The sequence below is a fragment of the Stegodyphus dumicola genome, chromosome X1 (genome assembly GCF_044657685.1).
Source record: "Stegodyphus dumicola isolate Sdum_Otavi_A_Nest chromosome X1, ASM4465768v1".
In the NCBI taxonomy this organism is placed as follows: domain Eukaryota; kingdom Metazoa; phylum Arthropoda; class Arachnida; order Araneae; family Eresidae; genus Stegodyphus; species Stegodyphus dumicola.
In genome coordinates, this window is record NC_140780.1 from 34,915,727 (window position 1) to 34,932,393 (window position 16,667).

Sequence of the window (16,667 nt, forward strand, 5' to 3'; positions counted from 1 at the left end):
CTTTAAATAGTACTTAACTTTCTCTGAACATTTCTGAAAGGGAATAAAATAAGGATTTTTTTAAGTATTATTTAAAACTTGTAACTGGGTTATTATATAATGTAAGGGGAATGATTCTTTTAATTATACTTATCAGATTTTTTTTACCATTAATTTCAACAATACATATTCCAAAACTTTTTATTACTTTCTTAAGTGCGCATCTCATAGCATTTGCTTTAGAATGCCTTTTAACAGATTGCTTTCCAGTACGAACAATCCTTGCTTAAATAGTTTTATAATGTATTTGTCAACAGGATTTCAATTTATGTTTACAATTCAATATTAAGGTTATTATATATTTAGATAACATTTATAATCATTATAAATTATATACATTTAGTAATTAGATTTCTTCACAGTTGTTTATAAGTGAATAAATTCTTCATTTCAAATACATTTATAAATAATTTAATGAACATTTACGTATTTTGCTAAAGGCAGATACATGCTTTTTGCAAGCACATGCATAAATACCCATACATATTTCATATTTTTCATTTCAGGCATGTGCAAATCTTTAATTTCTGTGCATTCACTATATTTTATTTTTAATTAACACAAATAAGTAAAACGTGTAAGCCCAAAGGGATTATTTTTCAGATATATAAAATTAAAATGATGAGTTTAAAATGAGCAGCAGTAAAGCCTCTCCTCTAAAAAATTTTAAAAGGTACATGTTACAATAATATATGGATGTGAAAAAAATTTATTTTATTTAAAATATTTTGGCGTTTGGAACATAAAATAAAAGTAGCGAATTATCAAGGGTATCGAAAGACGTATACAATTTTAAAGGTACTTTAAGGTATTTTCATTCTTTAAGCATAACATTTTTGTTAAAATTTATATTTTTGTAGTTCAACAGCTTAGAATTTTATAAAACAAATTCATAATCAAAATCGCTGTTGTTAGTTATCGAAAAATAACCAAGATGTGATTTTTGCGTAAATGTCACTAAACTATACAAATTGCTATTATCCATTACACTATGAATGTTTCTTTCATGCGAAAGTGTCCCTTTTTCGATTTGTATGGAACTGTCGTATGTCGAAATACTATCAGAACACTGTCAAGCGAGCTTCTGAACGTAAACAAAGAACACCCTATCTGGTGACCCAAGCTTCGAAGCAGTGCTTCACTTCTAGTGCCGGTTGGCCACACTCCTTCCTTTCTTACCTCCATGGTTTTCACGCTTATTTTAAAAATTATGTTGATGATTATTTTTTGCACTTTATGATTACAAAAACATTTTAGTCATATTAATTAGCAAATCGTTTAATATTACAGAAACATATATTGGTATGAAGAGTAGCATACAAAGCATTAATTGCAAAAATGTTATAGATACACGCACAAAAAAGAAATTTCCATATGCACTGTACAGAGTTCATTCAGCATTTTCCGACTCACTACTTTGTGGTAGAAATTATCTTTGTTGATTTACAACCACTTTATAACTTTGTAGAGGCATTAGGTTTTTTTTTTTTTTTTTTTTTTTTTTTTTTTTTTTTTTTTTTTGAGCAGGCACGATGAAAAATTAGCAATCGCCTTCGCGGGGAATCGAACCACGGACCTCTGGAATACCGGCCCAGCGTGCAGAACCACTACACCACGAAATCACGCTAGGAAGGCGGGAGAAATACCTTATATACTCCCTCTTTTAAAGGGCGACTGGGGTTTTTAGGGGGCCCAGTCGCCAAATCCTGGGTGAGGAGAATCATCATCCAAAATCTTTTTAGTTCGGACGCCACTGTAGAAACATTAGGTTTTTTTTTTTTTTTTTTGAGCAGGCACGATGAAAAATGAGCAATCGCATTCGCCGGGAATCGAACCACGGACCTCTGGAATACCGGCCCAGCGTGCAGAACCACTACACTACGAAGGCACGCTAGGAAGGCGGGAGAAATACCTTATAACTTTTATCACTTTTTTTCAGCATCTAACGTCAGTTATATATGACGTTTTTTAATTCACTTATATTCTCACTACTTTCTCATCTCTCAAATCTTGATGGATTTTTCAAATTTGTTTCACAGAAACTGCCAGAAATTTTCTGAAAAGTACTCTTTGATGGAATGCTAAAAAATGGAACAGAATAAACCGTAATAAACCAATATGTCCTATATGCCGTAATTGTCCTATATGCAGTATGTGTTGTTTATGTTTAGCATGTGTACAATTATCATAAGTTTCAAATGGACTTTTGGACCTGGACTTTTGTAACATATTTTAACATACCTTCTCAGGGGTGTAGCCAAATCTGAATCGAAGGACGGATGCCCATGAAATGGAATGAATTGGAATTGAATTGAAATGGAATGACTCTAAAAGAGACTAATTTTTTACCAAACTTTCGCAAAAAAATAAAACATTTTGAAAATTTGAAACTGGTATCTTTAAGCTCATCAAAAGTGAAAAGCATTTAATTTAAGTAAAACTGAAAATAATTTAATAACAAATGAAAGCTTTTAACTTAATTAATTAACAGCTTTTTGTTTTTCCTGCACAATAACATAGAACTAATCTCTTTTATACCATAAATGTTTCCATTATAGACATTTCTTTAATACTATAAACGTAGAATTTTGGCACTGCACATATAAACGCATTTTATGACTTAAATAACATATAAATTTTGTTTATGTTAAGTTATTTAAGAATGCATACCTGTCTAATTTAAAATTATAAAACATAAAGGAAATTCAAAGCAACTTTGATATGATAAAATTTTCAAAAATTTAAAATTTATTACTTTTAGCATACAATATATTATTAATTTGTTATTTCATCTTGTTTAAGTACCGCTTTCTTTTTATAAATATGTCTCAAAATTGCTATTATGGATCAGAAAACTGAGAAATTTTTTTCCCAAATGAAAGATTAATGAATAAAAAAATTACATTAATAATATATAACTTTTTATTTTATCATATGGTTTTTTTTTATTTAAAAATAATTTTTTTACTATACTACTTCATTAAAACCTTTTTTGCTTGTGCGAATTTAGCACATATTCTTTACAGACGCAGCCTATTCAAATATTTAGACTTTAAATTAGTTTTAAAATGTGGGAGAAAAAGTAAGTAGTTTTATAAAAATTGACGTCTACCTTTCAATAATTTTAAATTACTATTCTTTCCATACTAATTATGGTATTCAGTCTGTATGGTGGTCTGAAATTTCTAATCGAAAGCATTAAAAGGTAAACGAAAATTTCAAGTACGTTGTTAGGAATAAGCAGGATAAGGCAATGCTTTTCAACAAATACTTTTCACTTCCAAATGAGTTTCCAAACATGTAAACTGCTTCATATTTACTAGATTAAGCATTATTAAGTGCAACTTGATAAATGCAGTAGATAGCTGTGGTTACAAGTCTCCCCGTAACTAAATAAGCAGTGTTCATTTAAAGAACCGGTAACAGGTTTGGTTTTCTGACTTGCTCTGTGTTCCAGAATTACCAGTGCGGCATGATAATTCTCTAAATAGGTGCTGTGAGGCGAACTGAAATTTGCTACTTTTTAAAGGAATTAATTCATATTGTCATAGCACTGTGAGATCGGTTTGAGAGTATAAAAAATATAACATTTAAAAAAGACTTTATAAAGTAAATGCCATATAAATGGTTTGGTTTATTTAATTATGGCAAAGCACACTAGGGCTATCTGCCTAAGGGGAGGGATGCCTTCGTAGAGGCCTTTCTAAGGGAAACTGTCTCGTATACACGTTACACATGGGGAAAACCACGAAAACGCCCATGCAGCCAGCCCGTTCGCGGGATTCGAACCTCGGACTGAACTACCAGTGTTCAGCGACTTTACCGCTCGGCAGCTGTTGACGCCATATAAATGTGCAACACTTCCTGCAGAAAACTAGGGCATTTTTTTAACTCTGAAATATAGGCATTATTTAATTCTGAAAGGAAGTTAAGACCAAATGACAACTGCTTATCCATGATTCTATGAATATACAGTAAAACCTTTTTAACAAAAATACTGCTACGTTGAACAAAAACGTTATTTGGATTAAAAGCTAGTTTTTAGATAGAAAGAATGTGTTCAGAAAGATGTGTGTTTGAGCCTCGTTAATCTAAGCCATTCTGCGCAGCTATCACTATCACACAAATCCAGATTTGTTATTTTATTGCGCATGGTTAGCATACAGTTATTTTAGTACTTATTTTTTACTTTAAACAAGTTTCGCTAGCCATTTTTTTCTTTAAAAACATTCAACCGGTATTATAAAATAAACAATATAATTGAATGGCTGTTGTCATATAAAATAACAAGCCTTCTAGTCTAAAATAAGAAAACCAGAATCAGGCTAAACCTTCAAATTTTAGGCATGATTTTCTGAGAGAATCATTCCATTCTTCATAAGCATTCAGGAGAAGAAGAATTAGAACCAAGTACAGAATGAAAAGATTTGGTTTTGATCATTAATCGAAATCCGACCAATTCATTAATAGAAGAGCAGGGCCGCTCCTAGCGGGGGTGCATCGCGTAAAAGTACGCGGGGGGCCAAAATCAGAGGCGGCCGGACTCTCGCGGTACCACCCCTAAATATTTTTAATTCGTTAAATTCATTTTAAGTACTTGTCATATGTAAGTACTTAGTGAGGATGAAATAAAAATTTTATTAACCATTGAGCATTTTTTTTTGGGGGGGCGGCAATCTTAGGAAAGTACACAAGCAGCCAACGGCCTAAGAACGGCCCTATAGAAGAGTATTTTTAGCTACTGAAGCCGATAGATATTTATTAAGCAGACTCTTCTTAATTAGGAACTCAGCTGAGTGTCTTATTAAGATATTCAGTTAATGAATGGCTGGAGAAAATTATTACATTTAAATATGGGAAAACATGAATAGGAATGTCTAAGAATATGTGTTGTAAACTGCCTATTATTCTTAGTCATTTGATAGTACAGAGTTGCTTATATCTGTTATAACTGTAGTTTGATTCTAAGCTCCATATTACGCATACATGTTATATTCCACTCCGACGAACCAACTTTACTGCCAAGTTAGCTTTGATAAATAACGCTTTCGTAGAGTAAATTATAAATAGTTATGACATTTCTTTCTACTTTCTCAAGATTCAAACTTTTATTTCTTTACAACTGTTTTACTTGTCAATAAAGTTTTACTTGCTAATAAAGAAAAAAAACCCTCTTTAATAATTTGCTATAAGGTAAGATATTTAACACAAATTCGGAAATATTTTTTTATTAGTATTTTCGCGAGATTTTCGAAGATATTACTAATTTTTTTGTAGAGAGAGAAGGTCGGAAATGCTAGTTTAGGTTCTTATATGGATTGTGAAGAATTTTATTGATTAAGGCTAAAAAGGAAACATAACTTGTATAACAATTATTACCAACTTTAAAATGTATGCACATTGTTACGAATTTTGTACATAGATGCTCTGCCGGAAAAATAATAACACAGGGGCAAGTTTATTTAACGTTGAGTAAATAACTGTCTCGCTAATTTGGTGAAATATAGCCAAGCTAGCAACGGTTTGGGCGACTAATTTTAGTTGCCAAATTTGGATTGCCAAAATTCACCAAACTTGGTGACAGTTTGGCGACATTTTGGTCCTGTCCCAGTATCACCGTAATAGGTATTGTAACTGAATAACTGCAACCGTATTCGGCCCTCATATGCTTTCCAGTAATTTTGAGAAGTACTGTATATATCTCGGCGGCCGGGTGAAAACTATGTAAGATCGAAGAGAGCATCTGCTTTGAGTTGTTGTATGAGTTCGGAGTACTGAGATAGAGTTCGGAGCATGTTTTCGGCATGAGTTCGGAGTACTGAGATATCTCCGGGTTAGCTTCGCTCTGTAGATGCGATTTGCATTGCGTTGTGTTTAATTTTTTTAGTAGCTTGAAGTGTAACTACTGATTATACTGTGTGAAACTGTAAAGAGTTGTGCGACTATTTTTGTAGAAAGTTCCAGAACTGTGAAGCGTTTCCTTTGATAAAATACATTTTATAAATCTTTCATCAGCTCTATGTGCATTCAATTTATTACGAGCCCGTACACACGCAACAATATGAACAATAATTATACGTGTATGAACTAAAGCGGTTATAACTCTTTGATTTCAGCCCATTTTTGAAAGGAAATTGATATGATTCTTCTTTAAAGCAAGAAACCATGCACAAGAAAAACTATTATTCATAACTTAATCACATTATGAATACTCATTTTTTTTTGGCTTTAAGTACACTTAAATAATAAGTTCATGCTCAATTTGAAATTTAATAGCTCTTAATCAATGTAAGCAAAGAAATCTTAAATTGTCAGATATTTTAAAGTTCTATACCAAGAAGAAAAATGACTGTACCAAGAAGAAGATTTTTAATTTTCAGGAAAATATACTTACCGAAAATCAAATGACCAGGAATAATAGACAGTTTATAACACATAAAATATTCAAATTTTCAAGAAACTATACTTATTTAAAAAATTTGACTAAAAAAGATTAGAAACATTATTTATACAAATAATGATGTGCTTCTTATTTCTAAAATATTATTGTAACTAGCGAAAAACGTAAGCCTCTAATACTAAATTTTCCTTTAAGATACAATTGGAAAAGAATCATAAAAATGATAAGATTTCTCTGTCCTTAAACACCCTTGGAATAAAAAGATATTCTCCGTTTTTTCTCTCCAAGATCAGACATTCTAGCGCAGTAGAAATTTCTTTTTACTAATTTCTCCATTTCAGCGTTTACTCAGATATTTTACACTCCGAACCTTTTACCCCTCAGAACAAACATACCTTGTATGTTCTGATTGTCTTTCATCATCTTTTCACCATTTGAAAGTGTTATCAGCAGCGACAAATTAGTAATCGAAACTGTGTCAGCTCTTAGTTCGCTTAAAAATAAGGGAATTGATGTCCGTTTGCTTACGTGCGTGTTCAACGTGTGCTCTATGGAAATGAAAGAGCTGATTTCTTAGCTAAAGATGCTTTAAATTTACCCATTGATATCAATATTATCATTCCAAAGAAGTTATTGAAAGTTCTTTTGTTATACGAAGCTCTTACCTAAGTGGAAGGAAAAATACATTTCATATAGTAATGCTGAGAGCAACAAAACGTTCTTTCCTTCTATTTACTACAGACTGCCCTCCGAGTCTTTCCTCTTTATTAATTTAAAATTATCTCAGTTTTTTAATCTGTTCAAGGTAAATTGCAAGTTATCTGTTTCGTTTCAATCTAGGATCAAATAATTTATTTAACTGTTAAAAAAAAAATACCTCAAGATGTGGAACGTTTTAATTTTTCCTACCCTACCTTCGATGACCCTATATTATGCTTGCAGAACGATTTGAAAAAGCTTAGCGTGGCTTGACCAGTGAACTTATCTATTTCTGTGAGTTTCATGTTCTCTCTTTTTGTTCGTTTTATTTATGTATGTAATATTTAATGTTTTAGTCAACTTACCTTTGTAAGCCCCGTGTTGCACATTTGTGGTGCAAGGGGAGATTATATGCATTCAAAATGAAAATAAAAAGTATTTATATATTTCTAGTTACACCGAATTAGTTTAACTCCATTGATATTTTGAAGGACAGATCTTTCTTATCGTTGAACGTTTACCATTCGGTTCGTATTATCAAAATACTCCTGAACAAACGTGATCGCATTTAGCGGCATCTACTGTAGAGATCACGTGATCCGCTAAAAGCGACAAAGATTTTATAACAAATAACTACTATACTAAGGTCTGTCGTTAGAATGTAATACAAAGGTACAAAGATTTTAGTGCACAAATAGACACGTATAACTGTTAAAATACATTTTTAATTGGTAGATTTTCACTAATATAATCAAATTAAAATTTTGTACAATATTTTCTTAAATACTTTTAAGAACTTATTATTTTTTTTTCTTAAATACTTTATAATTTTTATTCTATGTTTGTAAAATCATATAATTATTTATAAATAAGCTTTCACAATGGCCTTCTTCAGCTTCTTGGCCATTGTTCAAAATGCAGTTTCAGTAACAATATTACAGTTCCAGATGATTTTGGTACATGGAGGTGCTCACCTTCAAGAACACAAATATCGATGATAATCCAGATAATAATTCTATATTCTTACAAATGCAGGTTATTTCAGAGGAAGACATAATGAGAGGTTTTATTGTAAAACTAAAATCGCACCTTAACTTGTCCCCACTGGAATGCATGAGTCCTGCTATTATAGGAACCATTTCTTAGCAGGAAAATTCTCAGCAAATTCTTAGTTCTTTAGGTGCTATATACAAGGTGATTATCATTTAAGTTCGTATTTCAAAATGGTCTGAAAAATAACCCATGGATCAGAAACACTTGAAATTTTGCATGAATATGTTAAAATTATCGAAAACAAATTCTTTGCAAAAGCGCTTTAAGAATTAAAACTTTTGAAAAATTACCCCTATTTTTATCAAAAAGGAATATTTCTTCACCAAAGAAAATTCCATGATATGAAGCAGTAGAGTTATGTTTGATGAAAAAAATAGTTAAAAACTTTATTGCCAAGTGGATAATTGATACTTTATTATGATGAAAAGCAATACAAAAGCAAAAAGCGCTTAAAAGCGCCATATCTGAAGTATTCATAATGTTGTCCTTCCATTTTCTGATAGAAACTGAAATGGCAATAGGATGTTTACACAACAGAGCTGAGTGTTTCTGCAGAGACATGATGGATATGATTCATGTTGTTAGCATTCATTTCTGATAAATTTATATCGTATAAGTATAAATCGAACGTAACTTTCTTTAGACATTCCCAAAGCCATAAATTATAAGATTTCAGATCTGGTAAAAGTGCTGGCTGTCACAAGAAAATGACAGCTTCACTGCAGCCCTGGATCTATGGGGAGCGGACGGGACGCTGGCCGGGCGGCAACTTCTGTGGGCGGCAAGTTCAGTTGGGGTGCTGGATCGTATTTGGGATCTTGTCTAATTTTGCTACAGCATTAGTAGTTTTAAGGCTAGATTTTAAAAAGCCTTTTAAGAAGATTTATACTCAAATACTAAGAACCGTTTTAAGAGAACAAAGCGTAAAAAATAGCTATTTATACCCGATTATGAATGTAAAGATAACACCAGAGAGAGGGCAATAGAGGAATTTCAGACGTCACTGATAAAGTTAGTCTGATACACCCAGTGAAGGTGCGCTGGCGAGGGTATTCAAATGAGAACTAGAATGATAGGTGCATCGTTTCCATATCAGCGCCTCTTGACGAAGGAAGAAGCATTGTAACTCTTTACTAAGACCACACTCAATAAAAATTAACCTTGGACCCTCCTATACAAATGAAATAATTCAAATTTAATGGACGTAGAGTATATACGACAAACTGTCGTCATGGACTGTGTCTCCAAGAAATGGAGCAAGACAGTTATCTTTTTTGCAGCTCGTCGGCAACTTAGGCTCGTTTCGTCTTTTTAAAGCTGGAATTATTATCTTTGTATCTTTTTTAAATTGATGTTTCTTTTCTTCTCTTTTTTACACTTTTTAAAATTATGCCTGTTTTCAGGAGTCCGCACTACATTTAGTGAAATGCAACCATTCAGTCAACACGCGCGCCGCGAACGCTAGCCTAGGACCGTCGAGACTAATTGCATCAGTTTTTAGCTATTCTTATTAAAGCAAGTCATAAAATATTTCGTTTAAGGTAAAAGAAATCATTAGCACGCTTAGAAGAAAACTCTCGGGAGCGCAGTACCAAAAAAAAAAAAAAAAAAAGCCAAAGATAGGCCCGAAAAGGGAAAACAGTTTGCAGCTAAGAAAAAATGGCTTCGCGGAAGAGGTGATCGGTCCGCAATTTCCCTTGTCCCAATTTCCGACGATGCTGGCTTTCTAGAGGATTTTAATATTGCTTGCAGTTTGCCGGATCAAGATGAAAAATCTTCATATGTCACCCCTAAACAGCCTACAAGTCAGAACTTGAGAGAACAACCTTATTCATCGACCTCAAACAAACTGCTTGAGGATGTGGCACTAGGATAGAAAAAATTCTCATTTAGGTGGGGATGAACAGCAGGAAGAAAACTTTGATTTGTCGGACCCATGCAATTGGCCAATCACAGAAAAAGTGGACGATCAGCAACGATTTTTCTTAAGCGGTCAATCTGTATTATTAGCTGGAAAACATCCAGAAAACGTAAAACCTTAGGTTCACAAAACGTGATGATAGCCATTTGACTTTTCATCTTCTACACTGATGGAAAATTCCTAAGGACGTATCACAAACGGTTATATAGCTCATAAAAAAATAAGCGTGGTTGGATGTCAAGTGAAATAAAATAATGTCAGAATACTAGGACATAACAATAATTTAGTGTGCTATGAAATCCAGAAGGCTTTGAAAAGTGCTCAAGGGACAAAATGGTAATTTTTTGCTGAATACGTAAAAGTGGCGGAAAATGCAGTTTCCGTCCGCTGGCATTCTGGCATAAGATGTCAGTATGGGATATGGCCACCATGGAGGGCGATGCAAGATTCCACATGTCGTGTCATGCTTTGCACAATATTACCAGCAGCTGTTGGGATAATTTTTCCCATTCCTGTGTCAGTGCCCGGATGAAGGTGTCTTGGTTACTAGAGGGCATTGTCGACCAGCAAGACTCCTCCCCAAAGCATCCCAGACATTTTTAGTGGGATTCAGATCTAAAGAACGTGCTGACCATACGAGACGTTATGAATGTCCTCGCTCTCTAGACACTCCTGGACAGCGACTGTTCGACGACATGTTGCGTTGTCCTCTATGAAAACAAATTTACCACAGACAGCACCACGGATCATGCGAACATGAGGCAGTAGAACATCATTAATGTATCTTTGGCCAGTCACAGTCCCAGTTGGAAGCATATAGAGCGACTTACGGCCATAGATCATGATCCCAGCCCATACCATGACACTACATGTAGGATATCGGTCCTCTTCCTGTATTTTTGCCGGGCTATATGCAGTACTATTATCACGCAAGATCAGATGGTGTCTACAATCCGATGACAGACTGAACCTGTTCTCATCTAAGAACAGTCAAGTCTTCCCTCCAATTCGGATGCTGACATCACATCACTGCAAATCGGCGGAACGGTGACTATTGAAAGACTATTGAATGCACACAACAGGACGGCGGGCGTATAGTCTTTTTTGATGCAAAAATGTCTGACTACAGGTTTTTGAGAGATTCGCTTCCAGTAGCAGCAAGTAACTGATTTGCCACCTCAGTAGCTGTGCAGCGCCAATTCCTTTTTCTTCCCTTACCTATCTTCTGCAGGCGTTGTACTGCAAACATGACCTCCCCCGTAACGTTAGCTACACGTCCCAGTTGTTCAAAATGATTTGAAAAGCCTTGGAATAACACTATGGCTGACGTCGAATTCCCTAGCAACATTTGTTATTTTTCGTATTGTTTCAATTTTCTCAATAATACGGCAGTGCATAAAATCCTGTGATGTTGGGAAGACATACCGAAAATTGCAAGTTAGTCAAATGATTCTTTCCCGTTAAATTTTGCTTTTGAACAACAACGTTTAATACGCATGAAATCCTTTATATCTCTTATCAGCGTTAACACGTGACAAAAAACTTCGGCAATCCAAAATTTGCACACGCACTACACGTCTTCCTGTATCACGCACTTATGCTAATTTCCACATTTTCCTCCTTCCATTTTATAGTTGCTATCGCTGCTACTGTCATCCGTCCTGAGGAACTGTCCATTAGTGTATGTGGTAATGAACATTGGCAAGTAGTGAAAAGATTAGAAAAATCTTGGCTTATATATTATCAAACCAAAAATGCAATTTTTATACACCCTGGAAGATTTACCAGAAACATGCCGCTGCCCCACTGCATCAGTGTTGTGCACTACAGGATTCATTAATTCGGGAAAATGTTGCAGAAAGATTAACTGAGAGTTAACTGCATCGAAAATCCACAGCCACATGATTAAATGGAAAATTTGGAGCACAACAAATGAAATCGTGCCAGGGATCGATCACGATACTAAGCAACTAATTTGTATGGAGAAAGAAAACTAGAGAGAGATCCTGTACACAGTCATGGATGCTGTATTTTCGATCCTTCAATAAACTACCTGAGTCTGCGGAAGCATCTAACAGCCTGTTCACAAAATGTCCTTGGTTTAGTGAAGAAATTTTTTTTTAATTTAATATCTCTGCTTTCCAAACATAATTCAACACCTAGGTACCAGTTAGAGCACATGAGAAAGGGACATGTATCATATTTATCTGGCAATTCCAAATAAAATTATTGTCATAACAGTTCAAAATAATATTTTAAACTATATCAAAGAAGCCCTATACTACACAATAATGTTCGATTGCGCTTCAGATGTGTCTCATACAGAACAAATGAGTCAGGTGATTCGATAAGAAAAAAATGTACCGATGTGTGTGAAATAAATGAAAGCTTTATTAATTTCGCAGAAATTGCGAAAAGACAGAAGAATATATTTCTCAACAGATTATGAAAAATTGATATAATCTGAATATAACGAGTCTAATATGCTCATACTTATAAAGGTGCACAAACCATGATTACAGAAATGAAGGAGTTGGCCGATTGCCCTCTATGGCTCACTCCTTGAATCTTGTCCGTGTGTATTCTGCCTCATCGTGCCGAGAAGAAGTTAAACTATTTAGAATCATCCAAAAAGTATTTTGCATTTTTGTCGAATCCACTTCTGGATAGGATATTATAAAAAATTTACAAAAACCAACTTAAAGGGAAACAGTCAGAGGAGATAGTCGGCAAAACATGTGTCCCTATTTATCTTTATGTGGAATCAAAGTACCAGGTAGGACTTCCGCTATATGCTGTGAAAAATTTTGCATTCATTATCAAACTGATAATTTAGGCTAATATTCTCAAAAAAAAAAATCGAGTCAATACTGAAATTTAAAAGGAAGATATTATTATCATTCATTTCTTTCCATTAATGGAAGGTCTGAGAAATGAAATTGAGCCTATTCTGACAAATAAACGAATACTAAAGAGGAAAAAAAAAATTGCAAATGACGAAATTTAATGAACTATGAGAAGACGATACACCAACACTTCAGCCTCTGGCTATTTTCTAAGCCACTAAAGATTGTACTTGATCGAAACTTATCAGAAATTAATACGAATGTTAACAACGCTACTACACTAAATTTAAATTTTGTATTTCTCAATGTTCATCAAATATTGAATGCATCAACTGAAGAAATGCGAAAGAATAGCAGAACTTGCACGAAAATATGAGCGCGACCTAAGGGCATTTGAGTTCTACTAGAACACTCGCCGTTTTTGAAGAACAAGCCCATTATTATTCGGCGACATGAAAAGACTACCGCTTTGTATCTCTTGCAACAGATCACCTACGGTTTCCAGGATGCATTTTAACAATATTTGTATTGCGATGCGGATTTACTCTACTCTTCTGACCACATTCCCAAGATGCGCCCGAAGTTTTAGAAAATTCAAACTAATTAAGAACTATTAGCGATCATCGAGGAGTCAGGAACTTTTATCTAGTCCCGCAACTCTGGCAATCGAAAATCAAACCGCACATCAAATCATTTATGGCGATACTATAGACTTATTTTAAGGACAAAAGGCTGGCAGACTTAAGTTTTCATTTTCGATAATAATTCCGTTATATTTTGCATTTCAATACAAAATAGGGCCTCACCAGTGACGGAATGGTTAAGAGAGCTGAATACTGTTAGTTCGACCTGGTTTGGGTACAAACCCAGACGAACGAAATGGTTGCATAATTGGTTTTCCCCACGTGTAACGTGAATATGAACCAGTTTCCATTAGAAAATCCTCCACGAAGGCACCCTTCCTTTTACGTAATTAGCCATCGTGAGTTTGCCACATTCAAATAACCTAACCTGTATGCAGTGAATATGAATTGGTGAGAAGCTTGAACGGGATCCTCTTGGAGAGGAAACACGAATGGTGGCAAGGACAGGAGGATTAGAGGCACTCGAGCCTGAATCCGAAGGAGAGCTTACCGGAAAGGCGACTGCCCTGGAAGGGACACGCGGTTTTCAATTATATAACTTTTGGTATGCATCTTTCCTTTACAGCAAAGAATGGCACTTTAAGAATTTCTTAGTATAAAATGGATTTTATATTTCATCACAAACCCTTCTCTAATTCTGTGTTTATTAAAAAAAATGAAATCTTTCTAAAAAAATTTTAAAGGAGGATGAGCGAGGGCGGAAGTTTTAAGTTTTTGGTCCAACTCGGAAAAATACAAGATCCGGAGCTGCGTCAGTGGTATTGTGATATGAGATAGACTCATCATACCTGATAATAGTGGTAGTCAAACAGTGATAATGCTGCAGGGTTGTATTATGCGATTTTTCAAAACAGTTATTATCGAGGGCCACAGACAGAACTGGAGATTAAGACCTTTAGGACTAACTATTTAAAAAAAAAAAAAAAAAAAAAAAAAAAAAAAAAAAACAGCTGCAACAGATGCTATTGTAAATGCACAGCCGAAAAATTAAGAGGAACCTGATATAATGTATGTGGATTTTCAGTTGCCCAGATTACCATAAGGATGGAGACGTACTTTATCAGTCCACAAAATGTTTCATAACCATTGTCGACTTCCATCTGAGCAAGAAATTGAAGAACAAGCATTTCACATGGATTAAATGTAATTCTTGAATATGGGAAATTTTAAAAGGATAACACTTCAGGGCGTGTTTTAAAAAATTCCATACCATATCCAAGGATTCGTCAGTTGGCCCATACCAATGACGCAGCTAGAGCTTTTGCTCCTTCCCCCGGTGGTTCCTGATTTTGTTCCTTGGATAAACTTTGAATTCACAACTCCTTTTGATATATGAACAGATAACTAAAAATATCAAAATGGCATGTAGGGAAATTTAAACTATGTTTATTTTTGATAAAAATATATTCATTTAAACACTTTAAAATTATATTATTTTGTTTGCAAAACCATTGATGACATCATAGAGATGTACTCGATTTCTCCAGTTGCTGTTACGTACACAACAGAGATTTCTTAAATGCAAATAAGCATTTGTGGTTTAAATACTTCTTAAATGATTTTTAATTAGAAAACTATTCTCAAAACAAGCAACACTAGCAGAAATTGTGAGAAGGAAGGTTTGATGCTGTATTACAATATTTTGAAATTTCTTCTGAAGACGAATTTAGAATACAGTGAAAAATTTTTAAATAACCACACTTCCACGTTCCCGCTTCTTTTTCCAGGATACAGAATACTCTTAATAAGGAGTTTTTTCTCATTGATGTGACAGTCAACATAAGTTAGCCGATATTTGTAATTTTCATTCAAAAGTTTCAACAGAACAAAAACCAAAAAAATATATATAACAAAAGTTATGTGCCTGGTGAATTTTTTACACACTTTAGATCAGTGGTCTTCAAAATTTGTCAACTAATGGAACCCTTAGTAATAAAAGCTTCTTTTGGGGTTCCCACCCTTAGAAAAACCTATCTTAAAATAACATTTAAAGTAGGTCAATATGTTATAGGTACTTTATGTAAAGTATTGTACTTTTTATTTAAAATATTTTGAATGTAAAATTAATAACATTAACTCGTACTCCAGTTGTCACCCAACACGTTTAATGACACGGGTTACATTTTTTTTATACAAATTGTCCAAGTCTAACTCTATTGATGTTATCTATTGCTTAAATTTTGATTTTAGCATTGAATCTGTTGATATATCAATAAGTAGTTTTCTTTCCTTCATTGACAAACCTTCCAATATAAGTATCATAGTACATAAATAAATTTTTTATCCAGTCATGCTTTGTTTATTCTTCTGGGATATATTCTTTTATAGTTTTTGTTATTTGAAGCAGTATTCTATTGTATAACTGTTAACTCTGTAGTCTAAATTCAGTTCATTTTCCATTAGAAAACTTTACTTTTGCAAAACACTGCACGCCATTCTCATTTACATACGACGACCACATGATAAGTGTTAAAACTAATCAGTATTTAAATGCTAGTTAACTAGGGTGGAGTGTGCTTTATAATTTTCTTTTCGAACTTTTATTTTGATGTGGAACCCCGAGTTTGATCAATGAAACCCTACGGTTCTGCGGAACACAGAAGCTATTTTGTCCCCCTTAATTTAATTCCATATGGGAATTCAAAAGCTCATTATTATTTACCTTCCTCGGCAATTCACAAATCTGATCTCTATAAAATAACATTTCATGCGAAAAATACCGCCCCCAAAAATATTACACACGGAGCTGACTGCCCTCTCCACCCCCCTCTAGCTATGCTACTAGCTAATATATGCACTAGTATAGCTACTAGAGTTACTCTCTTCCTGTCACATTAGTTATTACTTGTTTATAAACTAGTTTCCACCCCCTGAAAAATTTATGTCCAAAGAGTTTTTTTTTTCCCCAAAATTTTATAATTTTTATACATAAGCCATTTACAAACACTAGACCTTTCTGAAGACTTTCGATTAAGAACTGTCATTCTGATACAACAATTTTTCAAATTTAGTGAGATCTTTTACAGATAAGGTTTTGTTTGGTTTATTTGATCATGGCAAAGCAC